The sequence below is a fragment of the Sapajus apella genome, unplaced genomic scaffold (assembly GCF_009761245.1).
Source record: "Sapajus apella isolate SASKATOON/1434 unplaced genomic scaffold, GSC_monkey_1.0 scaffold19, whole genome shotgun sequence".
NCBI classification, from domain to species: Eukaryota; Metazoa; Chordata; class Mammalia; order Primates; family Cebidae; genus Sapajus; species Sapajus apella.
The window spans coordinates 21,711,562-21,727,088 of NW_022436959.1; positions in this window are offsets into that span (position 1 = coordinate 21,711,562).

Here is a 15,527-nt window from a genome sequence, read left to right on the forward strand (position 1 = left end):
GTAATCCCAGCACTTTGGGATGCTGAGGCGGGCGGATCAGGAGGTCAAGAGATTGAGACCATCCTGCCCAATGCGGTGAAACCCTGTATCTACGAAAAGTACAAAAAATTATCTGAGCTTGGTGATGTGCGCCTGGAGTCCCAGCTACTTGGGAGGCTGAGGCAGGAGAATCACTTGAACCTGGGAGGCGGAGGTTGCAGTGAGCCGAGATCACGCCACTGTACCCCAGCCTGGTGACAGAGTGAGACTCCTCTCAAAACAAAACAAAACCTACTAATTTGTTCACAGAACTTGCCTCCAGGACTTTATGACCCATACTCCCAATTAAAATGTATCCTCGTTCTCATTCTTTCTCAGATGTCAACAACCTACATCCAACTTTCTGTCTCATATTTCCCTAAATTTTCACTCTTGTCAATTTCTGTAGCTCTTATGGAGTTTACTATTTCATTTTATTGTGACTCATCTTTTTATGTTGTGTTTCCACAACACTATTGCAAATTCTCCTTGGGAGTGGTAAAATGAGTTTCCTCTTCCTAACCCAGATAATGGCCACAATATATATTGCAATAGTGTTGTGGAAACACAACACAATATATGGCCATTATCTGGGTTAGGAAGGGGAAATTCCTCCTATATGGTATAGTTCAATGTTTCCTATACTGAATGGCGACCTTGTAGTCAGAAAAAGTCAATTAGAGACAATACCATGGCACAGTTTTCTCTTCTGAAGGAAAGGTGGCATCCTTTAACATTTATTTATTTTAAAATGCTTTCTGACAGTTTCCTTTTTGTAAGAACGTGGGCCAGGCCCAATGAACAGCCAATGAAGAAAACATTTTAGAGGTTTTATTAATTATTGTTCTAGGCACGTTGTGTTATGTCTTCTTAATTTTCTTGGGCCTAAGTCTTTTGGAAAAATTTATTAGCCCTAAGTTGTGTAAATATTTTCAAGGTTGGGGGAAAAATCCCTGAACCTCAAAGCGGCATGAACATTCATTGAGGAAAAATCTATTGAAACTAGAGCCATATGCTTTCTTCTCTCTATGGCCATATTATGCCAAGGAGACAGGTCTTTAACTCTGCTTTATACATCAACACAATGGAGTTTTTCCAGGCAGGCCAGGGTCTATGCCAACTTTGCCTCAGCGAAATCTAGAGAGCAGGCCTTACTATTTTAAGAACTCATAAGCCGTGGGTATTGCAGTCATCCAAATATCTCCGTTTTCAAAGTTCATAATGTCAGAATTTCTTTCAGCTTCCTCAAACTTGCTTTGAAAAAGGTTTACACTCAGGGCTGATGTTTAGAAATTAATGAGTTCTGTAAAAGTCATACTCCAAAGTGTGACTTTGGAGTTCATTGGAAGTTTCTTGGAATTTTAATATTTGGATCAATAAAAAATATCTTATGTAATACTTGTTTGCAGCAGGAGTTATAAAAAGAATGCCTTTAGATTTTTGTTGGGAGTTAAAAAAAGTTCATTTCAATTTTCTATATCAATACCTGTACACTGATAATTTAATAGATTGCAAAGATTTGATTTAATTAATTCAAACTTTTAATGATTACATAGGATGATTAAATGTCTTTGCAAAGATGTTAATATAAACTTCTGCTAGTTGTCACTAGAAGCAAGACCTTGTCAAAAACTTTCCCCTTTTTTGATGCTCTCTTTATGGAAGAATTCTCTAAAGGAGAGAGCTAGATAGAAAAAGAAGAAAAGTAAGTAATAAGGAACAGACAAAACAAATAGGACACACAGAGAAAGACAATAGACTTAAACCTATCCATATCAATAATCATATTAAATATAAATGCATTATGTACCATGATCAGGAAGCACTTGTCAGATTAGATAGGAAACCAAGACCAAGGTATACGCTAGTATAAGAAGCACACTTCAAGTATAAAAACACAAATAAATTAAGTAAAATGATAGAAAGATATATACAATGATAATACTAACCAAAAGAGAGTTGAAATGGCCATTTTAATATTGGAAGGAGTAGATTTCAGAGAAAAAATATACTCACTGATAAAGTAGTCTAGTTTATAAAAATGAAGAGTATATATATATATATATATATATAGAGAGAGAGAGAGAGAGAGAGAGAGAGAGAGAACTTATAGCATTTCTAAATATTTATCACCCAATAACAGAGCTCAAAAATACATGAAATAAAAAATAAATTAAGAAGAATAAAAATATCCACAGTTATAATCAGATGTTTTAATGATTATTTTCTCAAAACAAATGGCACAAGTAGAAATTACTAAGGATGTAGAAACTTGAGCCCTGTTGTATTTGTCCATTCTCACACTGTTATAAAGACATACTGAGACTGGGTAATTTGTGGAGAAAAGAGGTTAAATTGACACAGTTCAACAGGCTGTACTAGAGGCATTGCTGGGGGTATCTCAGGAAACTTACAGTCATGGCAGAAAGCAAACGGGAAGCAATCACAAGCTTCACATAGTGGAGCAGAAGAGGGAGACAGCAAAGGGTGAAGAGAAGTGCTGCTTTTAAACAATGAGATCTTGTGAGAACTCACTATCACGAGAATAGCAAAGGAGAAATCCACCCCCATGATCCAGTCACCTCCCACAGAGCTCCTCCTGCAACACTGGGGATCACAGTTCAACCATATCATTCCACACCGGGCCCTCCAAAATCTCATGTCCTTCTCACATTTCAAAATACAGTTGTCCCTTCCCAACAGTCCCCAAAGTCTTAACTCATTCCAGCATTAACTCAAGGTCCAAGTCCAAAGTTTCATCTGAGACAAGGCAAGTCCCTTCAGCCTATGAGCCTGTAAAATAAAAAACAAGTTAGTTACTTCTAAGTTGCAACAGTGGTTCAGGCATTGGATAAATAGACTTGGTCCAAAAGGGAAATATCAGCAAAAATAAAGGGGCTACAGGCCCTATGCAAGTCCCAGCAGGGCAGTCATCAAATCAGAGCTCCAAAATAATCTCCTTTGGCTCCATATTTCACATCTAGGCCACAGTGGTGTCGGGGGTGGGCTCCTGAAGCCTTGGGCAACTCTGTCGTTGTGTCTCTGCAGGGCACAGTGCTCATGGCTGCTTTCACAGGCTGGTATTGAGTGCCTGAGGATTTTCCAGGCACACGGTGTGTGCCGTCAGTGTATCTACCATTCTGGGGTCTAAAAGCTGCACAAGGACATTATGCTCCAAATATGAAGCAAACTAAAATATAGCATGATTTTAAACAGTTGACTGTGTGTCTTTAATAAGAATATTAGTAACATTTTATTTGTATAGTCTAGGGTTCCTGACACTGGAATACAGAAAAAGAAATATAATCCTTGTATATTTTTTGGCTAGAAGTGAACATTATTTTTATAGTCACGTAATTCACGGATCCTGTTTATTTATTTCCAAACTTTAGAGTGAACAAATCTTATAAGACTTGTTTGGAACTGCAAAAGAGATTCATGTATTAACACTGATCTCGTGAAAGAAGTGCTCACCAAGGATGTGGCATGACAGTGGAAGTTGGCAGGAGGGGTGGAAGGAAAAATTAGTTGTTAAAAAATAGGAGACAAGGGATATTGTTGAAAGGTGATTGAACAAGAACAGAGATTTCAATAAGTGATTTAAAGTTACAATTGTAATAGCAATATAAATAATCCTAGAAACAGCAATATTTAAACGAGAATACATGGAATAGCATGATGGCAAGAGTGAGGACAAATCATCAGGTGGCCAGGAGCTAACAGTTCAAACTGATAATTCAAGGTTATCACTAACATAATTAAAGATATTAAAATGTTGAGAGAATTCGGTTTCTAGGAAGTAGTACTGAGGTACAGAGAAAGAATAATACTTTTCAACATTATGTCTTCTGTAGTGCTTTTTTCAAATACATAAAATTATTAAATAATTATATTATATAAAATATATACCATGTAATATGTAATATACATTAGTCATACATTTTATTTTAATTGTATAAAATCTTCATATCTTTATATATATATTATATTGCATTTTATAAAATATAATTATTCAAGTCATATAATAAAATTATATAAATTACTATATAAAACAATAAATTATTATTTTCCCTAGCATTTAAATCATATGAGTTGCTTCTGTAATAATGCCTCATCTTTGAGTTGAATCAGCTTGGGTTTATAGGCTTTATTTATTCTTTACATTCTTATGCTGATTACAGTGTCTAGCATATAGTAGATGCTCAATAATATGGCATGGACATATAGCTGCCATGATGATGCTGTAGCCTTAAAAAATACTGTGACACAGTCTAAGTAATTTTATCTGCTACTTCACTTTTCTCTGCCTTTCGTTCTAGGAAATTCTAGTATATAATAAATTACAGGCTGGTGGTAACTGCCCATTTTCAAGAAAATGAAGGGAAACATATGATGGTTTTTGAGTGCCTGCGACTTGCTTCGTATCATTATATTTAGTCTTTACTACAACCATTGATATAAGCCTCAATAAACGGTCATTGAGCAAATAAACATCCTCAAAAGATATAGTTAGTTCAGTTGAAACATGAGTAAACAAAGCATCAGAAAACTTCAGCATCGTTTTCAGAGTTGTACTGTTAATAGAACTAGTAAGTGGTTTGAAATTTGCATCTGGTCAACCTCAGCCACTAGGGATTCCCATTGTGCCCTGATGTGGCACTTGGCCTCAGCCTGTGGGTTCTGTGTGGTGGCTCAGTATCATGGGTTTTGTTTTCTAAATTAATAAAGTTTTATTTGACTTAAAGGAAAGCACTCTATGTCTGATCCTTGAATGATCTTCCAGAATGATGACGAGAATGCTTTTTTCATCCCTGATTAACCGGCTGACAGTCTGCAGCTACTTTCCCAAGCTGAGCTACAGCTCTGGGAGTGGCACACTATTGACTTGGAATACCCAGTTTTCCCAGAAAGAAACTAGTAGGAAATTGAGGTAAAAGCAATAGCAGCTATTATATTTAACATTGTGAAAACCTACATAAATCTGACTACATGTATTTTGTCAATGTAGCATATTAAGGAATAATATTTAACTAGGCTTTGTCATATCATTGACTTTGAAGCTCTACCAAGGAAGCTGGCTAAGTCATAATGGCCCGATCCAAGCATATTCAATTTTCAGTTAGATATGTCAGTGCCACGCTTGTTTTTTTTAAGTACAGTCTCATACGCGCGCACACACACACACACACACACACACACACCCGCAACAAAAGTGAAACTACACTTAACCCAGAGTGGCTGGCCAAAGTACAGCCTTTGGTTTGGCGTACTCTGTACCAATACTGTGCCATACTTGGTAACCAGACTAATAGTAAATGGCATATAAAGGCCTAAAAGTAGAGCGGTGCCAGTTTTGATATAGTTTGACTAGGAAAAACAATACAAAAGTCACCTTTTCAAGGATATTTTTTTTTTGTTAGCTTGTTTCAGTATTCCAAGATCATGCTAAATGATAGAAATAGGTTGCATTGGCTCAGTTCTCAATAGCATTTCAAATCCAGTAAGTGGCAGCTTATTTCACATCGTTCTGTCTATCCTCTGTCCAGCTTACTCTTTATGGGTTGTGTTTAGTTCAGGTCCAGTACTCAGACATTCAAACAGGAAGCATCTGGGGATTCTCTGTTTTGAAGCACAGTTGGGTCAGGAACAGCCTAGTGAACTGAGAATATTGCCTGCTTTCCAAGGAGGCTGAATTTCTGATTCCACCCAAGTTTGACAGACATCATTAATTCCTTTAGATATTGCAATAATTTTCATCAAATGGAATGTAAAAATGTAATTAATATACAGCACTCTGAAGTCAGTAGGTGGGAAAATTCCGGTTTCTTACTTTCTAATTCATAACATTTTTAAACATTTTCAGACATTTTCATTGTTTGAACCAGATTGCACAATTTCAGTTTTCACTTCCCAGACAGGCTACTACCTTCTCTTTGGCATCCCTTTGTAGTCATTTCTGCTAAGACAGCGAGCACAATATAGCTCAAGGATGAGCTTACATGGTTTTCATTAACAGGACTGCAGACTCCTCAGGTAGCTTTTATTTCTTTCTGTTTTTTTTGAGACACAGTCTTGCTCTGTCGCCCAGGCTGGAGTGCAGTGGCGTAATCTTGGCTCAGTACAACCTCTACCTCCTAGTTGAAGTGATTCTTGTGCTTCAGCCTCCCGAGTAGCTGGGATTACAGAAGAATGCCATTATCACACCTGGCTATTTTTTTGTACTTTTAGTAGAGACGGAATTTCATGGTGTTGGCCAGACTATTCTCAAACTCTTGACCTCAAATGATCAGTCTGCCTCAACCTCTCAAAGTGCTGGGTTTACAGGCCTGAACCACCATGACTGTTCAGCTTTTATTTCTTTTTCAGCTTTAAAATAAAGTGATGATCCATAAATGTTCTTTTTAATGTAGGCATAGTTATCTTTGTCTTTTGTTATTCTTAAAAATTATTAACATGGCCTTAAATAATTTAATACACTTTATGACCCCTAGTTTTCTTTTTCTGAAATACAGTGACAGAAGAGGGTTCATATATGAGGACTTTTATAAGATCAGATAATGCAATATTCATTAAACTTTAGTTATATGAGTATCAATTCTAAAAATTTTGCCAGACTATTTTTTAAATGTCTTTAACTCCACCTTAAAAATAAATAAAATTACTTAGAAAATAAACTTGATTCATTTCCATAAATGAATGGTAGTTTAAGAAATAATACAACAAAAGTAAAGTGTCATTCAACATTTTAAAAATCAATAAAAATAAAAACATAAATACAAATAATGAAAATCTATAAATGCATAATGGAAAAATGTTTCTGAATGAATGAAATTATCAAATATCAGTTGGAAATGAACTCAGCATTGGCCTCAGCTTTGCTGCTTTAAGATGTAAATGAGTGTTTATTCCAAGACATTTCTGTTTTCTTTTATATTAATTAGCATAGGAATACCAGATGATAGATGTATAGAGCAGTAATACGCATTATGACATATTAAAAAATCTCACTTTGAATTTTAATACAGGTGGGAAGACTGTTAAGTGGAGGAGGAGAACAAAGTAAATACAAACTCATCCATGTCCCCCTCATCCCAGACTTGGGTCCCACTTCACCCTCACTTCAGGAAAAGGGGTTCTAAGAAACCTACGATATTAAAATGACTTAATCCTCACCCCTTATCACTCCCTACTATGGTGTCCTACTGTTAAATTACATTTGGCCTAAAGCTGCTTCCTTACATATTTTAAGTTTGGCCTAAAGTGTTTCTATATACTGAACTGGCGTGTACCTGGATGTGTAAGTAGACATAACCTACCCTTGTAACAGACACCTTGTAACCTACCCTTGTAACAGGCAGCCAGCTGTTCAAAGTGTGCTCAAGAAAGGTGGTTGCCCCACCTGGCTGTTTCTGTACCCCTTTACATTTTCTATATATCGCTTTCCTTTTTCAGTCCAAAAATCCTCTTTAACCGTGCAGCACCTCTTTAACCAACAAGACTGAGTTGCTCAGAACCTATTCTGGTTCAGTGAACTTCCTGATTTGCAAATTATTCTTTGCTCAAGTAAACACTGTTAAATTTAATTTGTCTAAAGCTTTTCTTTCAACACTAATAAGCTAGGGTTGAGAAGAGCAGGAAAAACAGAGAGGCCTGGAGCATTGATCTCCTCCGTACTACCACATTCATTTTGCCATTTCTAGTTGTGAAAGAATGCCTTGAGTATTGTGGCCTCCACCTCAGTCACATACAGATGGATGTCGGCTACCACCAAGCCATTTCTTTCAGCAGCCTGAGCAGCAAGGAGGGAACAGTACCAAGAGCTTTCTCAGACACCTATGTGGGAAGCCTGGACAAATAGTTGCCCTCGTACCTCCAAACTCATCTCATGTTTCCAATAATGATCCTGGAGTTGTGGCAACAGAGAGACACTGAACTAATGGATGTATATTCATTCTGATCTCTTTGTCTTCACTTGCTGTGTGAGCAATATCTAAAAATGAAATCTAAACATCTCCTCCTTTGCTGCTTTTTCCATAATATGGTCTAAAAACATTGTAATACTCAATTCTTGTTTTTTTTTTTTTTTTTTTTAAGTGAAAGTGATATATAATCATTATCACAATTGCCTAACAATACATCTGTGTGTAAAGCAGAGGTTAGCAAAATGGACCTTTGGGCCAAATGCAGCTGTTGTGGCAAAAAACCTTTTCCTGGAACCCAGTCTCACCCACCTGTTTATATATTGTCTGTGGGGGTTTCTCACTGCAGTGTGGTTGTGTAGTTGTGATAGTGACTGACAGGGTGGTTTGCAGAGAGTAAAATGTTTACTACTTGGCCTTTTACAGAAAAAGGTTGAAAGTCCCCAACAAATATCATACCCATTTTAATCCAGAGATATCTAGTATTCGGGGTTTAATATATTGTCCTTTTATTTACTGTATTTTATTTTATTTTTTGGGAAATGGAGACTCAGTCTTGTCACCCAGGCTGGAGTACACTGGCACAATCTCGGCTCACTGCAACCTCTGCCTCCTAGGTTCAAGTGATTCTCCTGCCTCAGCCTCCCAAGTAGTTGAGATTATAGATGCCCGCCACCACTCCAGTCAAATTTGTTTTTGTATTTTTAGTAGAGGCAGGATTTCACCATGTTGGCCAGGCTGGTCTCGAACACCTGACCTCAAGTGAGCTACCCTCCTGGACCTCCTGCAGTGCTGGGATTACAGGTGTGAGCTACTGCGCCCGCCATGTCCTTTTATTTTATATGAGATACTTCATTGCCTCATTACCTTACAGCCCAGACTTCCCTAGCAATATAATAAGTCCTTTTGTTATTCTGTAAATACTTTAATGATATAACTGATGAATCTGATAATCTCAAGTAATATGATATTTTAGGACGATCCTGATTTATCCTTTAAATTCATTTCTCCCTTCTTTCCTGGGTCTTTCCTGACCACGACTAAACTTTTTCTCTCCCCTGAATTATTTTGTACCTTCTGTAAATACCACTCATTTAGCAACATAAGTATCGTTTTGTCTTGTTATCACATTTTTCTACATAAGAAGTTTGGAAACAATCCCTTCACTCTTTAATGAAAAATAAACAACCTCAAGGGAGTGATTTTTTAAAAATTCCAATGCTGTTTACTCAATTCAGTTGAGACTGCGTACTATCAAAGAACCCATGTTTTATTTTAATATACAAAAAATTCAAGTGAAATATTGAACCAGTTATAACAAATTTAGCACTAGATTCTTTGCTAAGAAACATCAATCCATCTAGAGACATTATGTATTCAAGTGAGTGAACGTGGTGTCCATGATGGCCTCAAAGAGGAAGAAGATGGACTATGCTTGTTTTTCAAGATGAATAACATAGAGTTATCAATAAAACAGAAAATAAAGGAAATTTCTCAAGATTGGCTAAACTCAGAACACTCCACATGCGTTGAATTATCAAAAAGTCACCACATATTTATGTATTTGAGGACTTTTTCAGACTTATTCAGTGTTTCAGAGATAAAATGTTAAGTTCATGAAATGGCAAATATGCTTTTTAAGAGAGAACACTTCTAAAAAGCTATATAATCTTTTCAAGTAATATTACAAATAAATCTGACAAAAATTGATTTAAATTTGTTAGAATTTTAAACAAAGCTGGCAACATTTGTTTTAAAGAGTATTGAGTAATAGAAAGGAGAAAAATAAGCCAGGCGTGGTGACTCACGCCTGGAATCCCAACACTTAGGGAGGCTGAGACAGCAGTTCATGATGTCAGGGGTTCAAGACCAGCTTGGTCAGCATGGTGAAACCCTGTCTCTACTAAAAATACAAAAATTAGCTTGGCGTGGTAATCCCAGCTATTTGGGAGGTTGAGGCAAAAGAATTGTTTAAACTTGGGAGGCAGAGGTTGCAGTGAGCTGAGATCGTGCCGCTGCACTCCAGTTTGGGTGACAGAGTGAGACCCCATCTTAAAAAAAAAAAAAAAAAAAGGAAAGGAATAAAATAAAATACTAGCACAAATCAGGAATTTATTGATGGATTAAAAATAAAGTTCAGCACTGCCTTGTAGCTGTGCAAGGCCCAGTTGGTGGCTGAAACTTCTAGGGAGCTGGAACTTTCTAGATATGCTTTCTTTACTCTTGGGCTTAGGGGTCTCTGCCGTAATGTAGGCATGAGCTAGGTGCATGAGCTAGGTTCATGATCCATCCTCCAAACTGTGAATGCATATAGCGGCTGGACATTATGCTGCTGTAGAGAGAAGCATGGATGTTGTAAATCATATTACAGTATGATAATAAAATCTACAAAGTTGAATAATCCTAGGAATTTATATGTTTCAAATATTCTCATTTTTTTCATGAATATAAAGCTGATATACTAAGCTCTTTGATCATTTTTATTGTATTTATTTATTTATTTATTTTGAGATAGGGTCTAACTTTGTTACCCAGGCTGGAGTTCAGTGGAATGATCACCGATCACACCCCATTGTATCCTTGACCTCCTAGGGTCAAGTGATTCTCCTACCTCAGCCTCCTGAGTAGCTGGGACTGCAGGCATATACCACCACACCTAGATAAAGTTTATATTTTTTGTAGATAGAGTTTCACGATGTTGCCCAGGCTGGTCTCAAACTCCTATACTCATGAGATCTGCCTGCCTCAGCCTCCCAAAGTGCTGGGACTACAGGTGTGAGCCACCGCACCCAGCCTTAAGCACTTTGATTAAAAAGGAGACATACATCTGGCAGAATCACAAGTAGAATCTTCAAAGACTTGGAGATAGAATAGATATGAATGTGGAGAGAATGAGAGTAATATACATCCACACTCTAAAAAAGTAGCAGCATTCAAAGAAGTGGGGATACAGGAAAGATACACAGTTTTGTTGATGGTGGTGTGAAAAGGGAAGAACAAAGATGAGCTGAATAATGACATGTTAGATTCTAAATATGTGTGTAGTATCCAGATGGAGATATCCAGAAGTCAGTTTGTGTTCAAAAAGACAACTCTAAGTGGGACATACACTGATTCATGAAAAATGAGAATAATCCAGGGATGCTAAGAGGTCAATAAAGTATTCAAAAGTATTCTAGGCAGAGGTAAACATGAGCTTAAGGGTGCTGAGGTACATTTGTTATATTGACAGTAGGATCACAAAGAGTGAAGTGGAGGGGTGGGAGGCATATACTGAGGTTATGGCTGGGGTAAGATACGCAGGGGCCAGCTCATATCACAGCCTCAAATCTAGGTAAAGTGGGCATGGGGGTGTGCTTCACTTTACTCCAAAGGCAATGGAAGCCAGTGGAGAATCATAAGATAGAGAAAGGATTGATATGATTCAGATGCTAAAAAGACTTTTCTAGTGGCTGGCTGGCAGTGGGTTCAAAGTGTGTCGGAGAGAAAGCAGAGAGGCAGAAGAGAAGGTAGAGAGTGACTCAGGTGTGTGATGGATGATAGTGGTAGAAATGAAGAGAAAGGGTCAGATTTGAAGCAGTGGTTTGCAATAATTTTGTAACTGAAAATTTTTAAAGATTCAACTGTGTGTAAGTGTATGTCTGTGCAACAAAATTTTGTAAATAAAATTACTTTTTTCACTGGTAAAACATTAAAATTTTGAAATAATTTTATTATCTTCTTTCCGTTCCATCTAATTTTAAAAAATTCTAATGACCCATTAAATTGATTTTACAACCTGCTAGTAGGTTGTTATAGTGTACTGACTTCCAGGAAAACCTATAGGAGTTGATGTTAAACTAAATATGGGAAGTAAGAGAGTGGACGCATCAAAGAAAACTCCCAGATATAAGCAGGGAAATTTCACAGATAAAATAGTGCGCAGAAACTCAACACCGCAATGGGAACGTTTACCAGGTTGTATGAGGAGCCTATGCATTAGTGTGATGTATCTGTAATAAGTACAAATGAGTGCCATGAACATGTGTGTGCTGGTATTTGCATGGGCGTATGATTTCACTCCTCTTGGGTAAATATCTAAGAGCGGAATGACTTGATTATTTGGTAAATATATGTTTAATTTTTAAAGAAGCTACCAAACAGCTTTCTATAATGATTTGTACTCGTTTTCATTCCCACCAACAGCTATGATGACTTCAGTTCCTCCACATCCTCACACTTACTAGCATGTCTTTTTAATTTTATCTATTTTAATAGGTGTGTAGTGTTTTTAATTTGCATTTCCCTAATGACTGACATTTCTTTAGTATTTATCTGATATATTAATTTCTTCACTAAAGTGTCTCTTCAAATCTCTTGCCCATTTAAAAACAATAGGTTGTTTTTGAGTTTTGACTTTTCAGTGTTACTTTATTCTAGATCCAAGTATTTTATTAAATATAGGATATGTAAACATTTTTCAGAGTTTCCAGTTTACCTTTCCATTCTCAGAACAGTAACTTTGGAAGAATGCAGTTTTTAAATTTTCATGTAGTTCTGAGGGAGCAGGGAAGATGTAGACGTTATGTGGCTTTGGATTTGCTGGTGTAAGGTATCCTGTCTATTATTTTGAGGAACTGCCATGACTTAGGAGGTTTTTTTTTACACTAGTAAGGAAAAAAAGCAACAAGTTGATCCTGAGGAATCCAATTCATTCCTTTGAACACTGCAGGTGACGATGATGGGCGATAATGTTGCAGCGGTGAAGATGAACAAAGATTTCTTTCAGATATTTCTGATTTCAGCTTAGACACAAGAATTCTTGACTAGGTGATGGTAACAATAGCACAATGGTTCACGATGGGGCAAACAAGTTACATGTTGGAAGTCTATAGTAGCAGTGTTCCTTATGCAGAATATCGAAAAAGTGCTAATCATCTTCCTCCTTTCATTTAGAAAAATTCTAAAATGAAATCAATTATATTGATGTTGTTGGGGTTCAGGAGCTCAAGGGAGCCCTCAGTTCCCCTGAGAGGACGTTTCTCCAGGTTCTTGGTCTATCACTCCCCAAGAATGGGAGAGGAGACCACAGTGCAGTGTGCTCAAAACAGTAAATGCTGGACTCAAAAGTGTTTGTAGAAAGTGATTTATTTAGGTAGGGGGAGAAAAAGGAGAAGGAGAGAGAAAGAAACAGCGAGCTTTTACACTGAATGAGAGAAAGAAAAGCCGCTCTCACACTGAGTGAGAAGGGTTTTTAGAGGGAGAAAACCAGAGAAGGAAAACTCCCCTTACACTGAGAGAATCCAGAAAGGTGGAATCCAGGAGAGCAAAGACAGCTTCCACACTGAGTGGAAGGGAATTGAGAGAGAGAAATGGAGTTTAGGAGAGGAAAAGCAGCTTTCACAGTGGGTGGAAGGGGACCCCAGAGGGGGAAAATCCAGGAGGAGAAAGAGAGCTCCCACTATGTGGGAGGGGATTCTAGAGAGCTGGAAATCCGGCATGGGTGAAGGAGCTGGGGAATTTATCCTGGGAAAAATTCCCACCTCCCCAAGTTCCTCTGGCCAATGAAAGGAGTTCCTTTAAACTTCTGCTGGGGTGATTGACTCGTAGTTTCTTCCCACACCCGCAAAATTTAAAAATAAATGGTTAACTCTTCCAGATGGAAAGAGATGAGAGGGGGGCATGGCGCTGGGAAGTTCTTGCCCTTAAAACTATGCCCCCCGGTGGACACAGAAAGAGAACATATATCCTCAATATGTGTTTATTTTGGGAGGTCATGCTTGAAATAAAAGTTAAAATAAGTGAAAAACATAACGATCATGAATCGATGTCCTAAAAATCTTTAGTTGTTTTCCACTGGCATAGCCAGCAGTCTGATCCCACCAAATAATGGCTGTTCTTAATTACAATCTGTGCTGTTGCACAGATAATAAAGATGTATAGGTGTCTTCTTAGAAATGACTATAAAATGAGGTACTATCTAACTAGAGAATTACTATTTTTACTCATTATATGATTTTATAAGAAGAGATGAAAACATTGTATAACAACAGATTTAATAAAGCTTAATAAAACAAAGCGAAATAAATGATAAAATTTAGGCAAGAAAAATGTAGGCAGGAATCACTGTGAAACCTGGAATGAGTTGAGCATGTGCTATGATCTGAATGTTTGTGTCCCTTCCCCTCACAAATCAGTAGGTTGAAATCCTAACACACCAACTGACGATATTAGGAGGTGGGGCCTTTGGGAGATGATTGTGTCATGAGGGTGGAGCCCACATGATCAGGGTTAGTGTCCTTATAAAAAAGGCCCAGAGATCTCTTTTGCCTCTTCTGCCATGTGATGGCACAGTGAAAAGATTATTATCTATGAAACCAGAAGGAGGATTTTATCAGACACCAAATTTGCTGGTACCTTGCTGTTGGGCTTCAAGCTTCCAAAACTGTGATAAATAAATTTCTGCTGTTCATAAGCTATTCAATCTCTGGTGTTCTGTTACAGCTGCCAGAACAGACTAAGACAGTACAGCGCCCCCTGAATTCCATACACTTGCTAGATTTATGTCACGCATTTGACACTAAGCTACCTATTTAACCATCTGAAGTGGGAAACATGATTAGGTAAGTGATTCATAGCATTCACAAAGTTAAATAACATAAACGTTGTTCAGGAGAAACACATTATTCTTGGTACTGCAACTAGAGAAACGTTCTTAATCACATGTCCTAAAGAATGATAAGAACTGGATTTATGTCTGTGATGAATTGCTTCAACTCTGTCTCATAAAAGAAGGTTCACAGTGCCTGTCACCAGCAGGCAGGTATCCCTGTGATGAGTCCTCAGGTAAAGGACTGTGCCTGATCTGCTGGCATTATTAGAAGCAAACTCTGTATGTTGCGTAAAACATGATGAAACCAATCTTTTCTTATTTGTTTCAAACGTAGACAAATCTTTTATAATAATTTATCCTCCAAGTCTGGACATTAATTGTCATTACCAAGGTCAATGTTATCTATTATTTCCTCAAGAAGGAAACAAGTCCTATAGGCATTCTAAGTTACAGTAGCAACCCCAAATCATGAATCAGGTAATACGCACTTTTAGAGTTGTTCACTGGTGATAGTTAACAGAAATGCTGTGGTGAATTACAACTAAGAAACTGCAGGTTGAGCAAATTAAATTTATTTGCTGCTGGACTTCTTACAACCTTTGAAATATCTGCATACAAAATTTGTCTCTGAGTAGCATATGCAAATTTGGTGTTTTCCAAACTTTTTGCAAAAGCTTCTCTTTGCAGAGCATCCCATGAAACATTCCAGGAAATACTCATGAGATCTTACACATTCCTTTTTTCTGCACTGTGAATTTGGATTAATTCCAACACTGACTCACAATCAATCGCATAAAGAGGGAGTTACATACATTCTGACACTGATAGGTATGCAGCACTTTAAATCGTTCTTTTGGCAGTGACTACTGTTAAAATAACAATGAGATCTATTAGTTTGATGGGATTTTAAAGAAATAACTTCTGAAATACTATTTGTTTTTTTATGCTCTGACCTCAAATGTATGCCATCGGTTTCTTTAAAGATCATGTTCTACCTG